The following is a 14,756-nucleotide window of genomic DNA, read 5'->3' on the forward strand; positions in this document are numbered from 1 at the left end:
ATAGAAAAATTGCTGAATTTTTAGTTTCTGTTCTCTACTTAAGTTAGCCTCAACCAAATGTTATAAAACTTATACACAACCGTTCTAGAGTTATGCGTGTTTACAAATAGAAATATTGCTGAATTTTTAGTTTCTGTTCTCTAATTAAGTTAGCCTCAACCAAATGTTATTAGCCTTACACACAATGCTTATTACCACAAAACTCAGATCAAGTTCAAATTTGGGTAGCGTCACTTTTACCATTCTTCAGTTATGTCCCTTTATAACTATATGATATGCAAGCAGGGGCATCATCTGTGTCCACATGTGGACACTATCCACATTTATTTAATTTCACCTGACTACATCCTTAATACCAAGTAGTTTAACTTCATGTACCTACCAATTGTATATTACACTGCATGGGGTTGTGTAAAAAATGTGTTGTAACTTATAGGGTAAGGTTTGTGAGAAAGTGTCCAGATAAAGTTAATAAAGTTGATGTTGTAGCTTGTAGGTGTCTTTTATATGTTGTTGATACATACGGTGTAACTACAGTCAAACTTGTTTATAAAGGTCATCCTCTTGGCCTGAGAAAACTTACATTTATATAAAAGAGGTGACCATTGAATTTACAGTGTAGTTTTAAAACTGCATAGGTATCACTACAGTGGATTAACAAGAGACTGACTTGACAAGATAGGTTTTCTCCTAATAGAGGTGTCACCTCTGTAACAGGTTAGACAAAATGTATATTTTCTGTAGAGTTTTAGTGTTAAAAAACTTGGGTGACTTATTGGGGAATTATGTGAGAAAGGGTATGCATTTGAAATTTTTCAAGATATTGATATGAAAATGGACCATGATGTTTTAAGTCCTAATTCCAGGAAAAAGGGCTTTACCTATTTATGTCATTGGGTTGCTGTCTCTATAATGTATACCCAACACCTCCTTTTATTTTTATGCCCCCGCCGTAGTGGAGGGGGCATTGTTTACCCTTGTCCGTCCGTATGTCCCGAAATTGGTTTCCGTTCTCTAACTTTAGTTTGTCTCAACAAATATTATGAAAATTATACACAATGCTTATTACCACTAAACACAGATCAAGGTTGAATGTTGGTGGTGTCACTTATACCATTCTAGAGTGATGCCCCTTTACAAATGGAAAAATTGCTGAATTTTTCGTTTCCGTTCTCTAACTTAAGTTTTCCTCAACCAAATGTTATGACACTTATACACAATACTTATTACCACAAAACACAGATCAAGTTTGAATTTTCGTGGCATCATTTTTAACATTCTAGAGTTATGCCCCTTTACAAATTGAAAAATTGCTGAATTTTTCGTTTCTGTTCTCTTACAAAAGTTTGCCTCAACCAAATGTTATGAAACTTATACACAATGCTTATTACCACAAAACTCAGATCAAGGTGAATTTGGGTAGCATCACTTTTACCGTTCTTGAGTTATGTCCCTTTGTAACGTTGTATGCAAGCGGGGGCATCATCTGTGTCCCATGGACACATTCCCCATTTTTAATTGATATGTGGTGTAAATTTAAAACCAATTTAAATATATATATATGTTCAAATTTATATACAGTTTTTGCACGTATACATTTTTGTTTCATTTTTGACAAACTATACCAAAAATCAAGGTAGTTACATGTACATTATTATAAATCTCTTCCTCTTTGGTGAAAATATTTGGAAAACAGAGAGTTTCTATGATTGTTGTTGATTAACTAAGAAAGATTTATACAATGGTTGGGGGTAGGTTTAAACGTATATTTATACTAAATAAGCAAACGTTTGATGGTATCTGTTAAATTTATATTTCAGAAGAAATATGGTTCTCCAATTATGAATAATTAACCATGACCAAGTGAATCTTTAAAGATAAACTGATGCTTTTTCATTACGTATGATTTCATGTTTTATACATTTACAAAGTGCAAATTTATATGAAGAACAAAGTTTGTAATGTTAGGATGTAGTGGTTGAGAATGATAATCACTAGTGACCTGAAGGTGTTTGTAAAGGCTAGCACATACAGGATTGCATGCTTTCTTCAGCAAAACCATGAAAATCAAATATCCACAAAAATACAAATTTCCCTCAATCCACGAAAATTTGTACCCACGAAAATAACTGAATCTGTGTCAGTTTATGAATTAAAGGTCCAGTGTTTCCTTAGATCCAAAATTTTTACTATAATAGATGACCATTTACTGACGAATTTCAGACTTTGCTGGACGAAGGATTTCTTTGAGGGCCTTTTAAAAACTTTAATCCTAAATTTTTCTGATTTTTAAAGGTTTATTGTCCAGTGAGGAAACACCTTTTTACTGAGTATTTGGTCTAGTGAAAAACAATATGTTTGATTTATTTGTCATTGCTATGTATTTATTTTTCAATTTCTCTTTGATTTTGTTCCACAGAAAATATATGATAATGTAAAAAAAGGAATTTCATTGTGTTGTTATAGGATCAAATAAATATGTTGCTGTCACATTAATTCTACCTTTTTTCTAATTACGTAAAAATTTAGCTAATTTGAGTTATCTCCCTTGTATAGACATTTTTGGTATATTATTTATTAACTTGAATTATTCAGTGCCCTCTACCGTTTCTTGACGTAAATAGAGTGTAGTTATCCGAATATAACCACTGGATTATTCGGGTTAATTATTTTTAATTTTTTTTCAGAATTTTTCATAGTGTATACTTGGTCAACAGCTGCTTTATTTGTTAGTGGTCAGTCAAAATAACACATATCAGATTGGAAAATTATTTAATCCCTATTATTCAAAGAAGACTTTTTTTTTGTAAAATTTTTTTTCCTTTCAATTTAAAATTAATTCATATTATACTTCAAATTTAAAAAAAAGAGTTGAATATGTTTTATATGTTTGAATGGCTAAGTTTTACTACAAAACAAGTGTATGTGGACTCTCTTGTAAAAGAAAATCCTTAATTTTATCAAAATCTTCAGTAATGTACTGCTATTGAATTATTGTCTTCCCATATTCCCTAATTGGCCGAAATGTTTCCGTGTGCAGTGACCTTAACTAAGAGACCTCTCCTTATAATTTCGCACAGCGAAAGTGCAAAAAAAAAAAACAATCACTGAATACAATATTTGTCAATTATATGTCATACATTCGTAATAAATGTAAAAAATATGCATAGAGGAATAAGTTTAGTATATATAATAGTAAAACAAAGGATGTGGGGTATCCATCACAAAATCAGTATATGGTCCGGGAACACAGTGTGGACAGTGTGTTACTTGCAATTTTTTTATACCCTTTCCAAATTTATTTCTTCGTGTTTTATGCGTCAGATAGCAAGTAGTGGGATGAAATTACACTGAAAAAAAATTTTAGTCATGAATTTTAAAGTAAAGTAGTGATTTGGTCCAGCTAAAAAAGGTTAAAAATTAGGATTTCGAAAGCTGTCAAAAGAATTCAAGACCCCCTTAACATAAAATTGTCCATATTTTGAGTTAGAGCTGATGAAGTTTTCTATAATTTTGATATAATTTGTCCCAAAAGTAGTACAATACACTGTAAAAATATTATTGAGAAAGCGCAGGTGGGATTTTTTTATTTTCATTTATTGTCTAAAAGAAATGCACTACGAAATAACTGTGTTCTCGGGCCATATTATCAGCAAAAAACACACAAAAAGCAAAGGAACAAGGCTTTTATTGCTGTTCTTCATCTTATAGTCACAGTGAGGCCTTCAACACATAGCAAGAAAACTCTCACCTCACTGCAAGTTTAAGACAGCCCTAGCACCAGCTTGAGTGAATTCTTTGCAAAAATAATTTGGATAAACTAATATGCATGCATTGGTTCAATAATTTCCTGAATAGTAAAATTATAATAAACTTGTTTCATTTTTTAAAATTTTAAGACAAGGTAAGGGTCATGTTGTTCTTTGTTCAATATTCTATAACAAATAGCAGATTCTTTCTGTAGAAACAAACATCAAAGTTTATGAATCTAAAAACTTGCTGTGATTGGAAAAAAAACCCTTTAATACGGATTACCAGAAAACTTAAAATTTTAACAAAATGATGTAATAAGTGCCACTGGACATTAAGGGAGCAACAATGATCAAACAACAAAATTTAAGTGTTATGTAATACTGATCTAGACTTAACCTCAACATTTAAATGTCATAGTTTGCTATTTTGTGGAAGGAAGAGAAGGATGTATGTCAAATGAACCAACTATAAGCCTTTGAATGTATTTCCCTAGGAATTAAGGCCTTGAAAGTTATAGACTGAATGATTAATTTTATGGTATTAATTTCTATGAATGATAAATTTGATGATAGTACTTTCCATTAGGTGAAATCAATACATAAGATCTTAAAGCGTGATAGTCATGTACAAGGACTATATGGGTAGATTTAACAAATTTACATTGTATTTAATAATGTTATTAGAATGAGATGAGACTTTGTTTGCACTTATACATGTATATCTCTTCGCCTTATTATGTAATTTGTAAATAGCGCTACAACAATGTGATTTTTTTAGTTATTTCAATTTTTGAAAGAAGGATTATAAGGATCTTGATTTCAGGATATCCCTTTTCCATAGAGATTGTTTCTCTCCCATGATATCCCACAGATATATGTAGGCTCCATGGACTATTTAAGTTTTTGCAAAAGCATTCAAGTTTTATAGGAAATTGATAATAGGTAAGACAACTCTATATTGTTAATAATTTGGTAATACTATTTGTGTTTGAAAAATCTTTACTATGAATTCATTATTAATTCGTCCGATACCAATATTCATAAATATTGTGGATTATACTGGTGAACAAGGAATTAAAAAGTTCCAACGCAGTTCAATACTTATATAGGCCTGGGTGAAGGTTTGGTACCATTAAAACGCTTAAACCCGCTGCAATTGTTTGCACCTGTCCTAAGTCAGGAATCTGATGTTCAGTAGTTGTCGTTTGTTGATGTGGTTCATAAGTGTTTCTTGTTTCTTGTTTTTGTCAAGCCTTCGACTTTAGTCGAAAAAGCGAGACATAGCGATCCTACATTCTGTCGGCGTCGTCGTCGTTGTTGTCGTCGGCGGCGTCCACAAATATTCACTCTGTGGTTAAAGTTTTTGAAATTTTAATAACTTTCTTAAACTATCCTGGATTTCTACCAAACTTGGACAGAAGCTTGTTTATGGTCATAAGATAGTATCCAGAAGTAAATTTTGTAAAAATAAAATTCCATTTTTTCCGTATTTTACTTATAAATGGACTTAGTTTTTCTGCCGGGAAATATTACATTCACTCTGTGGTTAAAGTTTTTAAAATTTTAATAACTTTCTTAAACTATCCTGGGTTTCTACCAAACTTGGACAGAAGCTTGTTTTTGATCATTAGATAGAATCCAGAAGTAAATTTTGTAAAAAAAAAACAACATTTTTTCCTTATTTTACTTTTAAATGGACTTAGATTTTCTGCCAGGAAACAACACATTCACTCTGTGGTTAAAGTTTTTAAAATTTTAATAACTTTCTTATACTATTTTGGATTTGTACCAAACTTGGACAGAAGCTTGTTTATAATCAAAAGCTAGTATCTAGAAAGAAATTTTGTAAAAAAATAAATCTATTTTTTCCGTATTTTACTTTTAAATGGACTTAGATTTTCTGTCAGGAAACAACACATTCACTCTGTGGTTAAAGTTTTTAAAATTTTAATAACTTTCTTATACTATTTTGGATTTGTACCAAACTTGGACAGAAGCTTGTTTATGATCAAATGCTAGTATCTAGAAGGAAATTTTGTTTTCTTCCAGTTAACATTACATTCAGTCTGCAGTTAAAGTTTTTAAACATTTATTAGATTCATAAACTATCCTGGATTTTTACCAAACTTGGACAGAAGCTTCTTACAATCAAAAGATAGTATCAAGTGGAATATTTTTATTGATTTACTTCCTCATTTTTGTTGAGCCTGTGATTAACAGAAAAAGTAGGCAAGACACTGGGTTCTGTGGAACCCTTACGAATTTTTTATATAGATTAGACCGTTGGTTTTCCCGTTTGAATGGTTTTACACTAGTAATTTTTGGTGTCCTTTATAGCTTGCTGTTCGGTGTGAGCCAAGGCTCCGTGTTGAAGACCGTACTTTGACCTATAATGGTTTACTTTTATAAATTTTGACTTGGATGGAGAGTTGTCTCATTGGCACTCATACCACATCTTCTTATATCTATTGTATGCAAACTTGTGTAAAATCACGAAATCAAATATCCACCAAAATACAACTTTTCCTTAATTCACTAAAATTAATGAACCCATAGTAATTAATTTCCTGCAAAATTCATTGTATACAAAACATTATTTATTTTTATAATTTCTTGAAAAGAAATTTTATCACAAAAGTGAAATTTAAAAAAATATTAAAATTAAATGATAATAATAAGTACTTTACTATCTTGTAAACATCTAAGTGTTTGTGACAAACAATAAACTAAAACCAAGAAAAGACTATTATAAAAAATCATTTGGCAAAAAATATAGATACATGATACAGTTCTAATGATATAGTTGTATTTAAATAGGAACCAACAATGTTAAGTTAGGTAGTGTTAGGATTTACTATTTAGTAACTTCTGTTACATCAAGAGCTAGAAAAATATAAAAACTAAGGAAATCTTGACACTCAGATATTTTCAAAGGCTTTAAAAATAGTTGATTGGCACTGATTTTAAAACTTTGCCAAGACATTGCTGATATACACCTTACTAGATATGAATTTCATAATTAGCTGACAAGAATTGTACATGTTAGAGCGCTTACGAGACCGAATGAATGGACGAACAACAAACATGCAGTATTCCTATGTCAACTGCACCTTGTTGTGACAGGGTTATAATTAAAATAACTAGCTGGGTTTTCTTATTTTGCAGAGTTCATTTTGGCAGTTCCACTTATTACATAAGTAAGCCTATTTAACAGTAATAATACTAAGGACATTGATAACATTAGGATTAACAAAACCACTCAATCACAGTATTGTATATCTACACCCATAAGCAGATATAATGTAACAGGATTAGTATAGAGAAATACATCAGCATGCTAACGAGCTATCAAACACCTGATCGTTTTCACCTGTATCATACATTTTTTGCATATTTACCTGAAATCAAGTTCAATGTACATTTCATGAGTTAAATTGCCACATGTTCATCTTGTTTATTTCGTGAAAAGGTGAATTTTATGGATTATTGAATCAAAGAGATTTTTAAAATTCTTATTTATATTTTTGTCAGGTAAGAAATTAAAATGAAAATGTATCTATTTAAGATTAGAACGAATTTATGCAATAATTTATACAATAACTTCACTTGGAGGATATGGAAAGACTGTTTGGTAAAGTAAATAGTTTCATCTTATCAATTATTTGTCTTCTCATTTTAAAAAAATTGTTAATTTTATCAAAAATTGTCTTTATTTTTTTATGATAAAAGAATGTCTAGTATTTTTTTTTTTTTTTTTTATCAAATTTATGATAATTAAGTCTTCACAGTTTTGATATCATTGTTTTATTTTCGGTTGAATGGACTCTGTTAGTTTTCATATTTCAAATCATATTTAATTTTTGATTTTTTTCATAGTTTGAACAACATATCAGATTATAAGTTTAACATTTAAAAGTGATTTATAATAATAATAACTGGAATATATGACCTTCACAATGTGATCTTGTGATGTCAATATTTATGTTAGGTTGATGTTCAGTTAACACTTTATCTTTCTTTTATTCAATAATGAATTAAAAATTGTAGGAAAACTTAATGATTTTCCAATATTTATTTTCATTTCTTCTTATAAACACACGGAATAAAAGTACTTCTGAAACAATGAATAATGAAAGTAAAATAGATTTGAAATGAAATAAAATCATGAAACGTTAATCTGACCTAACCCATAATTTATAAATATTTAACAATTAAACTAATTTATAAAACAGCTTTAGTTTTGGATCAGTTAAAAAGGAAAATAGATTTAATGTTAAATGAAAAATATGAAACAAATCTGACCTAGAGAAATTTATAAATATGAAATATAAATAATTTCTTAAAACAGCTTTTGGATCAGCCACTGGGATTAGTCACAGAAATTGATATGTAGATATTTAAAAGTGATTTGTTTATCTCACTGTATATTACGATTGTTGTTATACATGTAATACAACTTACTCAAGGTAAAAGGATATTGAGTCCACTAAAGGTAAGCAAATTGTTTAATTCACCTTAATCAGGTTTTAGCATCCATTACAATTTTGTAAACATGTAAATAATGGGTTTAATATTGTCAGTGAAACTCAATCTTAAAAAGTATTTTCCCCTTTATTTTGGGGGGTGGGGGTGGGGGAGGGGGCTGTATGTTTATTCTAGATAGGACTGCTACCTTATAATTTATAGACTGGGATCCTCCTGGTTCACTCCAGGTGAACTACAAAATTTTGATGAATATTTGATGAAAGGAAGATCTGGGACTACTATACTAACGTTAGTATAATAGTCCCAGGGAAGATGGTTTTCATTTTGAGATAGCAACAGTTTCTAGCATACTGTGGATTCATTATTATTAGTGGGGTTCCATTTTCGTGTGTAAAGGTGAACCACAAATTCAACTGTTCAACAAAATACAAAATTTCTAAAGGCTAATATATATATGTAAATATTTAGGTAAACCACTAAATTAAATATCCTTGAATGTACAAATTTTCCTCAATCCTCAAAAATTGGTACCCACAAAAATAAATGAGTCCACAGTATTGTGGAACATATTGAGATGAACACACAGTCTCAAATTAATTCGAAATACCACAAAAAGAAAACATTCTAAAAAATATTAAGCAAATGTTATTCATTAAGCTTGGAGATCACCTGCTAATTAACAATATGATTGATTTCATATCCTATGTGCAGTAAAAGGAATAAAGTAATTGGTAACAAAAATCTTCCCCATTTTCCATGAACTATGCAGGGGCCTCGGTTGCCGAATGATCTAAGTACTTCAAATACTGTATCACTAGTCTGTCAAAACTGTGGTTGTGAGTTCCAGCCCTGCAGGTAGATTTGTTGGACTCAAATCTTGATTGACAAGGATTGTCAGTTTTCCTGCTGAAGTTTGGTGGTTCTCTCTGTGCACTCCAACTTCTAACACCAATAAAAACTGACGGCCAGGAAATAGCCAATAGTGCTGAAAGTGGTGTTAAACACAAACAATCAATCAAACAATCCATTAACTATGCAAAGAATCCCAGGTTACTACCTAATATAGATTTTAACTTCATTTACTCTCTATCAAGGAGCTTTTTCTGGTGTTCAAAGTTCCAAATTGGCCAGATCAAGAAGGCCACGTAAGAAATGTTAGTTTAGATGTGCTAGACCCATACTGGGACTGATAATAAATAGACCCGATGAGTATTTCTGTTAATTTTCTGTTAATTTTTAAATTACGATCTACCCTAAAGGCTCATCCAATGATTAATTCATTGATAGATGGGGCCTGAGTATCCAGTAGCAAATATGACATTGGATTTACTGAGGGATAATTTAAATGTTAATGAGAAATAAATTTATATGTTAAGCTATATACTGCCGTAAATTGCGTAAACCGTGACACGTTGAGTAGAATTTTTCAACCTCACAAGGTACAGTGTACTGTGGATTCATCATTATTCGCGAGGTATAGGTTTACCAAGAATTTGAATGTTCAACAAAGTACACATTATCTGTCATAACCATGAAATCAAGAAATTACCAAAATTTACCTCCACAAAAATAAAGGAATCCACAGTATTAGTAGGGGGGAACCTTGCATATATCCTACAAATGTTGATGATATTTGAAAATAATTGATTTTTTTTGTCTCACCTTCGACGAAAGTCGCGGAAAGCGAGATATAGGGATTGCTTTTCCGGCAACGGTGATGGCATCAACAATTGTTAAGTTTTCTGCTTAAGTTAGTTTGATAGGAACTTCTTGTGATAGATGATTGATATTTTATATGAAGAAGCATTACTATCAGTACATATCAGTTTGCTGACAATTTTGAGGCCCTGCCCCCTAGGCCATGGTCCAGTGACTTTGAATTAATAAGCCATCTTCAATGTCAAGTTTTCTGCTTAAGTTAGTTTGATAGGAACTACTTGTGATAGATCAATGATATTTTATGTGAAGTTGCATTGCTATCAGTACATGTAAGTTTGATGACTATTTTGAGGCCCTGCCCCCTATGCCATGGTTCAGTGACTTTCAATTAATTAGCAATAATCAATGATAAGTTTTCTGCTTAAGTTAGTTTGATATGAACTACTTGCGATAGATCAATGATATTTTCTATAAAGTTGCATTTGCTATCAGTACATATAAGTTTGATGACTATTTCAAGGCCCTGCCCCCTAGGTCATGGTCCACTTACTTTCAATCAATTAACAATTTTCAATGTTAAGTTTTCTGATTAAGTTAGTTTGATAGAAACTACTTACAATAGACAATATTTTCTATAAAGTTACATTGCTGTCTGTACATCTCAGTTTGTCAACCAGTTCGAGGCCCTTAGTAACCCACTAGTTGGTCCAGCGACTTTGAATTAATAAGCAATGTTGCTGCAGTGTCCATTAAATTGTCTTTTTCTGAATTTTATGCTGACAGGCGAGACATATCTCTGTGTCAATAGTTTATTAATCAGTCAGCTGGTTTAGAAATCATTCTGTTAAATCTGTTTATCAACAAATGGTGAGTGTTTTGGCAACTAAAACTCTGCAGAATACCTGATTTAACACACACCTTTACAGGTTATCAGTACTGCAGATGCGATAGCTAACACCGTATCAAAATCTACACGATTGGAATGGCAATCAGAAAGGCAAAAAAACCAGTTGTATTGAATTGCAATCTTTTTAGTTTTTGTTGTAATGATTATCACCATTAGGATGTGTTTAATGGACAGGTTTATTTTCTTTCTGTGCAGATGGGAATTCCAAAACACTATCTATTTGTTTATTGAAGTCTTGTGAAAATCAAGTTCAATTATATATATTTCATGGCAAAATCATAACCCATTCATATATTTTTCAGATACCATATATATTCAATTTTTGAAATCTTAATTTTTTATTTAAAATGATAAAACAACATATATACAAATATCTAATAGAAAGATGAAAATAATTTTACCTTGGTGAAATTGAAACTCATTGATATATTTGAGGTATCAAAAAGGGACCCATTACTAAAATCTGTGCATTCATTCATATAGGAAAAGATCCCTCACTCTTTGATTAAGATAGTTGACCATAAATCCATAAAGATAATGTATAACTGAAAATGTAAACTCGCATGCACATTGTAAAATAGAGAGAGGTGTAAAGTCTAAGATGGATCATTCATTTCAAAACCTTAACTATAAAACATTTTCAGAAATTTAACTTCATCTACCAAATTTTAATTGATTTGCATATGACTGTTTACAAACTTATCATTCTAACAAAATAATTGAAAATGAATTGGTTTGATTTGATTTTGTTTTTGAAATTTGAAGTATATTGACTATAATACTTCCATGGTTTATGGAATGGTTATAGGGTGTTTATGTCAGTCTGTCAGGTTTTACTGACACTGAACTCTATGTTCAAAGTTTATTAGTCAATGTTAGTTTGATAGTTTGGTTTGTTTCTCATATACTATTTAAAACAATAGGTCAACTATATATATTTGGTATAGGAATGATTTTAAGTTGAACATGTTGTCTTGCAAGGTTAATCCTCTGACCTTGACCTCATTTTCATGATTCATTTGTCAATGTTAAGTTTATTTAATACTTGTAGTTAAAGCTGTATTTTGAAGATTTTCAACATAACTTCAATCATGAACAGGAAACCAGTTGAGACAGTTAGCCTGTGTTCTCTTTTTTATACAAATTGTATAATAATCTTGACTGTGTTATTGTAAACACAATGAAAGCAATATAAAACATGTGTTATAAATCATCCTTTTTAGAATTAACAAATCTGAGTACTGACAAAACAGTGTCTGTTATTCTTTTTCACAAGTAAGGTTTAAAGTACACTGCATGCATGCTAAATTGGTTTTGTGTTTTATGACCTGAGAAAAAAAAAATGATTGTTCCTTTATTTACTTCTTGTAGATTGATTACACTGCATCCCTTAACTATGCTCACTGACTTTACCTCAAATAGAATATGAAATATTATATAATCTTCAAATATATTATATATATATTAATTTATATAACTTTGAACCAGTTCTGTATTTTGCTTTTTAACACTAAGGGCATATGATACAGTTACAGGGGAGGAGGTAATCACTGCAGTGGCTTTGCTAACATAAAATGTTATTTGTTGCCTTGTGACATCAAACTGCTACATTTGGGGAAAAGATGCATTTTTGACTGATTCTAAACATTAGCTTGAAAACAAGTACATGTACCCCTATTTTTAAAAATAACATTTGGCTTGATTATTTATCAAGATTATTTGTACAATTTTTCATGAACAAATCACTGATGAGTTGTTTTTTTTAAATATACAGCAAAAATGCCAGTATTTCCTAAAATCTTGACAATTTAATAAAAAAATGAATTATTTCCAAAAAATTTTTGCACATATTTAAAGAGCATACTTATGTAAACATGGTAAAGAAGATATTCACAATGTGTTTACAAAAATCTGCTTTGTGTTAAAACTTAGTATCTTTTTAAATGAATAAGTTGTGTATGTCTGTCCAAAGGATAAAAATGTCCAAGAAACTGAAATTTTGTGCAAATTGCTTAAATTTCAACCACATTTATCTCTTAAAGTAGCACATGTCAGGTATATTTTTTATTACATATTTGAATGGACTAGTTAAAAAATATCTTGTATGCTAATTTTTCATCAGAAATTCACCATGGGAACAAAACTGTGTATTGTTTGTCCTTAACAGCTCAACTATGAAAATCAAACAGAGTATATGAAAAAAAGAATTTTGCACTAACTTGGAAAAACACTAAATTGAAAACATATAAATTGGGATCTAAGAGGAACAGGAAAATTACTTGGCATGAAATTTCTTGGTTTTTAGCTCACCGGGTTGGGCCCCATGTGAGCTTAATGATGCCATCACTAGGCGTCCATCGTCGTCCGTCGTCTGTCGTCGTAAACTATTTCAAAAATCTTTCCCTCTGAAACCATTGGGCCAAATACCTTCAAACTTTAACTAAATGTTCCTTAGGGTATCTAGTTTATAAATTGTATCCGAAGTTTTGATCCATCGACAAACATGGCCACCATGGCTAAAAATAGAACATAGGGGTCAAATGCAGTTTTTGGCTTATATCTTAAAAACTAAAGCTTTTAGAGCAAATTTGAACGGGGTAAAATTGTTCAATTGGTCAAGATCTATCAGCACTGAAATTTTCAGACGAATCAAACAACCCATTGTTGGGTTGTTGCCACTAAATTGGTAGTTTTAAGGAAATTTTGCAGTTTTTTGTTATCTTGAATATTATTATAGATAGATATAAACTGTAAACAGCAATAATGTTCAGCAAAGTAAGATCTACAAAAAAGTTAAAACGACCATAATTGTCAATTGACCCCTTAAGGAGTTATTGCCCTTTAAAGACAATTTTACACAATTTGTTCATCAAGTTTGCTAACATTTAAAAATCTTCTCCTCTGAAACTACTGTGCCAATTACCTTTAAACTTTAACTAAATGTTCCTTAGGGTATCTTGTTTATAATATGTATCCAAAGTTTTGATCCATTGACAAACATGGCCGCCATGGCTAAAAATAGAACATAAGGGTCAAATGCATTTTTTGGCTTATATCTCAAAAACTAAAGCTTTTAGAGCAAATCTGACATCAGGTAAAATTGTTCAATTGGTCAAGATCTTTCAGCCCTGAAATTATCAGACGAATCGAACAACCCATTGTTGGGTTTCTGCCACCAAATTGGTAGTTTTAACAAAATTTTGCAGTTTTTTATGTTATTATCTTGAATATTATTATAGATAGATATAAACTGTAAGCTGCAATAATGTTCAGCAAAGTAAGATCTACAAAAAAGTTAACTGACCAAAATTGTCAATTGACCCCTTAAGGAGTTATTGCCCTTTAAAGACAATTTTACACAATTTGTTCATCAAGTTTGCTAACATTTAAAAATCTTCTCCTCTGAAATACAGGTGAGCGATTCAGGCTCTTGAGAGCCACTTGTTTTATATTTGGGTACAATTCTTTTGCTAGGAGAGATGATATATCTTAAGAAATTTATGTCATTTTTTAATTGAGTAAAAATAAACAGATAGCAACCAATAAGAACCACTGAATTACTCAGGTTCCTGAACAGGCACATACAGAAATTTATGTCATTTTTTAATTGAGCATCAATAAACAGATAGCAACCAATAAGAACCACTGAATTACTCAGGCTTCTGAACAGGCACATACAGAAATTTATGTCATTTTTGAATTGAGCATCAATAAACAGATAGCAACCAATAAGAGCCACTGAATTACTCAGGCTTCTGAACAGGCACATACAGAAATTTATGTCATTTTTGTCGAGCCTGCGACTTTTGTCGCAGAAAGCTCGACATAGGGATAGTGATCCGGCGGCGGCGGCGGCGGCGGCGGCGGCGTTAGCTAACTTCTTAAAAGCTTTATAATTTAGAAGGTGGAAGGTCTGGATGCTTCATACTTTGTATATGGATGCCTCATGTTAC

At 31.0% G+C, this 14,756-nt stretch overlaps 1 protein-coding gene across 2 annotated transcripts in view; it reads left to right on the forward strand.

Annotated features, from left to right (window-relative positions):
* The window catches only part of LOC127718002 (uncharacterized), a 108,164-nt gene that overhangs the window by 12,407 nt on the left and 81,001 nt on the right, over nt 1-14,756 (forward strand). The gene's annotated exons all lie outside the window — the stretch shown is intronic.

Source organism: Mytilus californianus, unplaced genomic scaffold, assembly GCF_021869535.1.
Source record: "Mytilus californianus isolate M0D057914Y unplaced genomic scaffold, xbMytCali1.0.p SCAF_10, whole genome shotgun sequence".
Taxonomy (NCBI): domain Eukaryota; kingdom Metazoa; phylum Mollusca; class Bivalvia; order Mytilida; family Mytilidae; genus Mytilus; species Mytilus californianus.